General features: G+C 29.3%; 1 pseudogene across 1 annotated transcript; it reads right to left on the bottom strand.

Annotated features, from left to right (window-relative positions):
* Nucleotides 1-2566: 2566 nt before the first annotated feature.
* On the bottom strand, nt 2567-3957 carry LOC149204224 (pathogenesis-related 5 protein Cup a 3-like; annotated as a pseudogene). The gene is made up of 2 exons (XR_016252362.1): nt 3800-3957; nt 2567-3488 (listed from the first exon to the last, which is right to left on the bottom strand). The product of XR_016252362.1 is annotated as a pathogenesis-related 5 protein Cup a 3-like (transcript).
* Nucleotides 3958-7967: the final 4010 nt, after the last annotated feature.

Genomic DNA, 7967 nt, shown 5'->3' with positions numbered 1-7967 from the left:
AGTAGAAGCTATTTAGTTATAAGGCGCAATGGAATGGATATTATTTAGTTATCTGGCGCAATAATGATCCTAACACGACTAACTTAGTTGAAATTGTCTTACCCCCACTTTCTTCAGCTTTGAAGGGGAATTTTATGAACAAACTTGTGGTGTTGTCGTGGGTTCCCCCTTTTCCCCTGTTGTGGCTAGTTTGTTCACGAAAGAATTTGAATCTAAGGCATTTTCCACTGCTCTATTCCAACCGAAGTTGTGCAAAATATTTGTGGATGACACTTGCATCATCTGGCCCCATGGTCAAGAAAGGTTGGACCTATTTTTCCAACATCTTAACAATCAACTAAGTTCCATTAAGTTTACTATGGAATGTGAAATCAATGAGTGTCTGCCTTTCCTTGACGTCTTTACTCCTAAAGAAGAGGATGGTTCTTTCACCCATCACTCTTTCGGAAGAAAACTCACACAGAGAAATATCTTAATGCTAAATCCCATCATTTCCTTACTCAAAATCTAGGTGTTCTCAACACCCTAGCCACTAGGGCATTAAGAGTTTATGATGAAAAGCACCTCGATGAATAAAAACACATCCCTTGAATGTTTTCAATAGTAATGGTTATAATAAGAACTAGTGTCTTAAAGATTTCCTTAAAGCTGAAAAATGTCCTATGATTAAGAAAGATCCCAGGGATAGGTTTTCAAGGGTGCATCTTCCGTTTATCCAAGGGACCACTGATAGAATTGCAAGGATTTTGAGGAAACATAAAGTCCCCTCGACCTTTAGGCCCCTAAATACCATTAAGATCTCGCTAAGGTCTGTGAAGGACCATGTGGACCCCAAGAAAATGAATGGTGTTTATCTCATCCCTTGTTCATGTAGGACTCCCTGCATTGGTGAGACTTACCACTCTATAAATGAAAGCATTCATGAGCATGCAACACACATAAAACTTGGGAGGACACATTCTTTGGTTTTTGTTGAACATACAGAAAAGACTAAACATCATATTTGTATTAAGGATACTCAGGTCATTGCTCGAATTGATTATTTCCATCACTGTAAGTTTAGAGAAGCTATAGAAATTAAAAGAAGACCTAGTAATCTAACAAAGAAAATGCTTAGAAGATTAGTAGTTGTTGGGTCTCTTCCTTGTCCTCCTAATTCTAATTTTTATTTATTTAATTATTTAATTATCTATCTTTCCATTTATTTATTCACTATTATCATTGATATTATTATTATTATTATATTTTATTTTTAATATCTTAACTTAATTTAATAGAATCATGCCCCGGAAATAGAATAGAATAAAGCCATATGCAAACTAAAAGCCCGAAGGGGAATACATGGCCAACCATCCTTGTTCCCTTCCTCTAACCCTTCTATCTACTCATAATAACTCAAAGGCAGTTTTCTTTGCTTGCCTTTATCCGTATTCTTAAGGCAGGAGATGTGGGATCTAACAACCGTAAATGAAGAGATTCTGCGATTGGACCGCTGCACCCTATGCAAACAGACCCTATGGATGAACCGAACACTCGAACCCTAGGGAGACAAACACCCGAACCCTATGGAATCAAAAAGATCCACACATGCACCCAATAATACAGTGTTGTGCAGGATCGTCATTATAATAATATTTGGGTAGATTTTAATTTTAATTTCTTAACTTATTTAAATCAGAATATTTGTGTAAAGTTGTATATTTTTTTTCGAAATTATATATATATATATATATATATATATATATATATGTCAAATTTATTTAAATTTAATTTTTATTTATTGATTTGTCAATATTTAATTAAAAATTTATTTATTCTAAATAAAAAACATTATTGTTAAATTAAATATTTATTTAGTCAAATTTAGAGGTTTTATTATTCAAAGCTTTATATTTATTTAAATATTTAGTTAGTCCTAGCATATTTATTGTTTAGTCATAGATTTAGAGGTTTAATTATTCCAAGATTAATATTTATTTAAATATTTAATGAATCCTAGCATATTTATTGTTTAGTCATATATTTAAATTTAAATATATTATATTTACCTAGTCAAAAGAAATTAGATAATTATTTATTTAGGAAGTCAATTCTAAGTATCTGTTTGAACTTTTATAAGGGATTAATCATATTTAACAGAATTCTTTTGGTGCTAAAAAAAATCTTTAAATTGATTAAAATTAATATTTATTTTTTAGTCAAAAACAGTTAAGGTCTTCATTCATTAATTATAATATTTTTTAATATTTAGTCGAAATTAGCTATTAGCTATTAAACTATTACTGTACAAAAATTAACTCCCTTCATTCCTATTTAATGTGTTGCCATGATGAGACTCTGCATTTTGTCCAAATGATTGATAATATTTTTTAATATTTAGTTAAAACTAGCTATTAAATTATTACTGTCCAAAAATTAATTCTTTTGATTGCTATTTAATCTATTGTCATGACGTGACTATGCATCTTGTCCTTATGACTGATGATTAACCACATTAGATAGTTGGAAAAGCGTGGGCAAAAAACTCTAATCTAAAAAAACTTAAATTTGAAAATTATATATACAGTGAGAATGAAATGCAGAGTTTTTCATCAGAGGAATGCTCTCATTTTCTTTATGAATTCATAGATATTACTTAACTTCCAATAAAAGTGGGCTGAAATATTTTTTTTTTAAATCACTGCATCTCAATTGTAACAGTCACTTCAATAACCTCTTCTTTCTGGGATAGAACTTTGTGAATACACTGGTATTCGTTATTACATGGAAATGAGTTTATTCTGGGATAGAACTTTGTGAATACACTGGTATTCGTTATTACATGGAAATGAGTTTATTTACGAAACGGATTTTATGGCATCATCAAGGGCAGAAGACAATTTTGTAGTTTGCACCAGAAGCACAGGTGAACGTGCTTTAAGCATCATCCTTTGCATAGCTGTAGGCCTGTGGGCATTGATCCTTGAATATTTTGGAATAGTTGGTAGGAGGGCAATTGTCCAGGTAGTCCCCAGTGCAGCAGTATTGAGGGGTGTTGAAAGCTACACAGGCGCTGTTGCATCCATCAGTCACTTTCAGTTCTGCAGGGCAGACGGTATTTACGTTGCTGCTACAGGTGGGTGCTGTGCAAGTACCGTCGGAGGGAGTTATGGAGAGGGGGATATTGAAACCATCAACGAGAGAGATGTCATACGTGTCTCGATTGTTGCCACCATTCAGAGTATATTCAGCAAGTGTTGCAGGAGGCTGCCCTGAACCTTGGCAATTGAGCAAACCGCCACAGTCCCCAGTGTTGCATTTGCCTTGACCGGATGCGTCGAAGGAGCAACCGGTACGCCCCCAGAACCTGCCAGCACTTGTTCCTGCGGGAACGTCAACACTCCATGATTCGCCCTGTCCCAATGCTTTCCCGCCACCTACGGGAATTCCTGCCGCCCAAACCGTGTATGAACACTGGTTCTGGATAGAAAATGTTGCACCTGTAACTCCTGCACTTACCAAAGCAAACAATTATTTAGTTATGATAGTTTGATATGGTTCTTCTGCTTCTATTACAGTGCGTTTCAGACTCTACGTTTCTAGTCAGTATGGCTCACACTTTGCTAGTTTTAAATGTCATTCAAAATATTGTGATGGAACCAAAAAAAAATCATATCAAAATTTCATCATAAAAAATTAAACTCAGAAATATTTATAATATTGAACCCAAAAGACATATCAAAATTACATCACAAAAACCTTAACTTCGAAATATTTATCATACGCTCAGAGTGATCTAATATACATTACGGCACCTTACCTTGAAGATAAACATTAAATATTAATGCTAGTGTTACTGTAACCGAAATCGAAACTGATAAAGTTCTTGCCTCCATTGCAACAACAGTTAAATTTCACTACTACAATACAACGACTTGCACTTAAATTTCAGTACTACAATACAATGAATTGCAGTCCAGGGGAGACGATATATATAGAGGTCGGCTGGCCAGCAATGTACATGGTTTGTGCCTATCCGCAAAGCATGGTCTCAGTGTAGCGTATCCGTCACGAAATCGGTGTTGGAAAAACGTGATGGATGATAAGTCACACCCATAGCTTCTAGATAAGGATGGCCTAGTGTATGACTGACTATCAAGATTGACTGACCACAAAAAAAAATTAGATTTTGTGTGTAAAGAGATATTTAGATTTTTCAAATGAGAGTCGATTATATAGTTATAATAAGTGGTTTATTTTTTAATTTTTTTTTAATGTATTATATTTTTTTTAATTATAATATTTTTTCAAGTAAATTTTTTTTTTGTAATTAAGATATTTTGTTAAGCAAAGTTTTTTGGTAGAAATTATATTTGATGCCTTTCAAACCAATAAGTGTGTTTCATCATGTGACTAAATAGAGAGTAATATAGAAACATAATTTCAAATAACCTCTATATTTGAACAATAATATTTAAATTATATTTTTAATTTATTAAAATATTAAAAACAAATATTATTAAATAACGGTTATATTAAACTACTAGTTTTGAAAAAAATATTTAAATAATGATATTATTTCATTAATTTATTAAAAATATTAATAGGTAAAGGTTATATTAAATGACTAGTTTTTCAAAAATAATATTTAAATCAATTTATTAAAACAAAATATTACTAGTTTTTGAAAAATAATATTTAAATAATGATATTAGTTTATTAATTTATTAAAAATATTAATGATAATAGATGATAATGGTGGTGGTTAACGTCCAGTGAGACCAAACTTTGGTCTATAGAACCTAAAAAAACCAATTACTTAGTTTGATTTAAGATTTTATTCCTATGCTTAAAAAGCTTGGAGAGAACCCTTCCAAGCTCACTGTAATAACAAAGATTTTGAAACTGAGATCTAATGTAGTTGTATGGGGGGCACTCTAAGAAGGAGTGATTTTCACGGCCACTTTTTGAAAATAATATTTAAATTAATTTATTAAGACCTAATATTACTTGAAATTAATTTATATTTTTATTAATGTTTAGTTTAATTTTAGGAAGTATTTTATGTGCATATTAAAAATTTAATCATAATTATTTTTTAATAAGAAAAATATTATGGTTAGATTTTAGATTTTTATGATTCATATTGATAATAAAAATGTTTTTAGGATTAATCATATTATTGAAATTTTGTTTCCAACCAACTAATGTGGTTTATCTTCACGACATTGGTGAGACTGACCACTCTATAAATGAAAAGGATTCATGAGAATGCAACATAGGTAAAACTTGGGAGGACGCGTTCTTCGATTTTGGTTGAACATATGAAAAAGACCAAACATCATATTTCCATTGAGGACACGGGTTGCTTGAATGGATCAGTTCCATCACCGTAAGTTTAGAAAAACTATAAAAATTAAAAAAACCTAGTAATCTAACAAATAAGATGATGGTTAGAAGATTACTAGTTATTGGGTCTTTCCCTTATCCTCCTAATTTTAATTTTTATTTATTTAATTATTTAATTATCCATTTTTCCATTTATTTATTTATTCAATATTATCATTGATATTTTATGGGTTCTGTCTGATGTGGTTTCTGCCTATACGCAAAGCATGGTCTGAGTGTAGCGTATCCCTCACGAAATGGGTGTGGAAAAACGTGATGGATGATAAGTCACGGCCATAGCTTCTGGATAACAGATGCAGTGTATGACTGACTATCAAGATTGACTGACGACGAAAGAAATTTGACTGGCCATCAAGATTGACTGATGACAAAATACAACATGTCACAGATCACCTGGACTTATTAGAAAAGATGAGGTTGTGGTTTGGCACATCACAATTACTTCCGTCTTGAGACTTCGGATTAATTTTATTTTATTTGAATATGAAAATATGAATGACAAATACGATGAGGGGAAACTTTCCTAAGGTCTTCGTATGGTTAAGTTTTGAATGAATGTTTGCGTTAAACGGAGGTTTGATTTAAGGTGACATCTTAGAATGTCGTGCTTCACCGTCGAATTCGGGAGAGGTTTGATAATGATTGATTTTATTTTTATATTTTTATTTGGGAAACTTTTGATAATGATTGATTTTATTTCTATATTTTTATTTGGTTACTGTTGATTTTCTGTGTAAAGAGATATCTAGATTTTTTAAATGAGAGTTGATTATATGGTTATAATAAGTTGTTTATTTTTTAATTTTTGAATGTATTATAATTTTTTAAATTACAATATTTTTTCCAATTATATAATTTGAGTTATTTTTTGTATTTTAATATATAATTAAGATATTTTATTAAGCAAAGTTTTTTGGTAGAATGAATTTTTTTGGCTGATGTGTTTCGAACCAATAAGTGTGGTTCATCATCAGGACCAAATAAAGACACAGAGTATTGGACAGACTATTGCACAGGCTTAAATAGAGAGTAATGTAGAGACATAATTTCAAGTAACCGCTATATTTGAACACTAATATTTAAATTATAATATTAATTTATTAATATGTTAAAAACAAATATTATTAAGTAACGGTTATATTAACTGCTAGTTTTTGAAAAAATATTTAAATAATGATATTATTTCATTAATTTATTAATTTATTAAAAATATTAATAGGTAACGGTTATATTAAACGATTAGTTTTTGAAAAATAATATTTAAAATAATTTATTAAAACAAAATATTACTAGTTTTTGAAAAATAGTATTTAAATAATGATATTAGTTTATTAATTTATTAAAAATATTAATATGTAATGGCTATATTAAACTGCTAGTTTTTGAAAAATTATATTTAAATAAATTTATTAAGACCAAATATTACTTGAAATTAATTTATATTTTTTTTAATGTTTAATTTAATTTTAGGAAGTGTTTTATGTGCATATTAAAAATTTAATCATAATTATTTTTTTAATAAGAAAAATATTCTTGTTAGATTTTAGATTTTTATGATTCATATTGATAATAACAATGTTTTTAAGATTAATCATATTATTGAGATTTTGTTTCAAACCAATAATGTGGTTCATGAAAAAAATGATTTTGTCAAATGTATAAATAGGAGAGACGCATCTTTGCCCAGAATTAGTCATTATGAATTAGTCGTTATAAACTAACTATTATGAACTAGCTGTTAGGGAAAGGTTGTTAAGAATTAGTTAAAGAGATATAATATTAAGTAATTTATTAATTATTTATTTCCATTTTCAATGCTATTATGTAATAAAATAAATTGAAAAAGATTATCATATAATAAAATTCTAAATTAATGAGATATAATATTTGTTTATTAAATATTTCTATTCATTTTCAATGTTATAAGCTAAATAGCAAAAGGATGTAGTATTTATTTATTATTTATTAATTTGTTATTTAATTTTACTCTCAAAGTAATAATGTAATAGAATTAATTAGAAATAGAATAAAGAATATGGATGAAATCATAATAAAGTTAATTTTGTATTTAATATAAAAGAAAAGAAAAATTAGTTATTATTATTTATTAAAATATGGGGAAAAATAATTAAAGGGAAATAAAAAATAAAAATAGATAGAATAGATGGAAAGAATAAAATAAAATGAAATGAGAAAGAAATGAAAATAGAAATAAAACTAGAAAATTAAGAAATAGAAATGAAAACAGTTAAGAGGAAAGGGCAAGAATCCAGCTCCTGCTTAATTTCCAACCATCATCTCTATTGAGATTGATCGCATGCTTCTCAATCTCAATGGATTCTCTTAGCTTCCTATGTTGTAAATTATCAACCCTGGCGATCACATGGGTATCCTCAATGCAGACATGGTGCTTATATTTCACCGCATGTTCAGTTAAAGATGAGGAATGAGAGCGAATGTATCTAATGTCTACTACATGTTTTTTTATTCTTTGGTTTATGGATTGATCAGTTTCACCAATATAAGGAATCCCACGTGAGCAAGGAATTGAGTATACCCCTTTCATGTCCTTAGTGTTA

Source organism: Pinus tabuliformis, chromosome 1_2, assembly GCF_031772625.1.
Source record: "Pinus tabuliformis cultivar Carrire ecotype Pingquan chromosome 1_2, CPIR1, whole genome shotgun sequence".
Classification (NCBI taxonomy): Eukaryota; Viridiplantae; Streptophyta; class Pinopsida; order Pinales; family Pinaceae; genus Pinus; species Pinus tabuliformis.
Note: the sequence above shows the minus strand (reverse complement) of the source record. Positions and strands in the feature narration are given on the sequence as shown.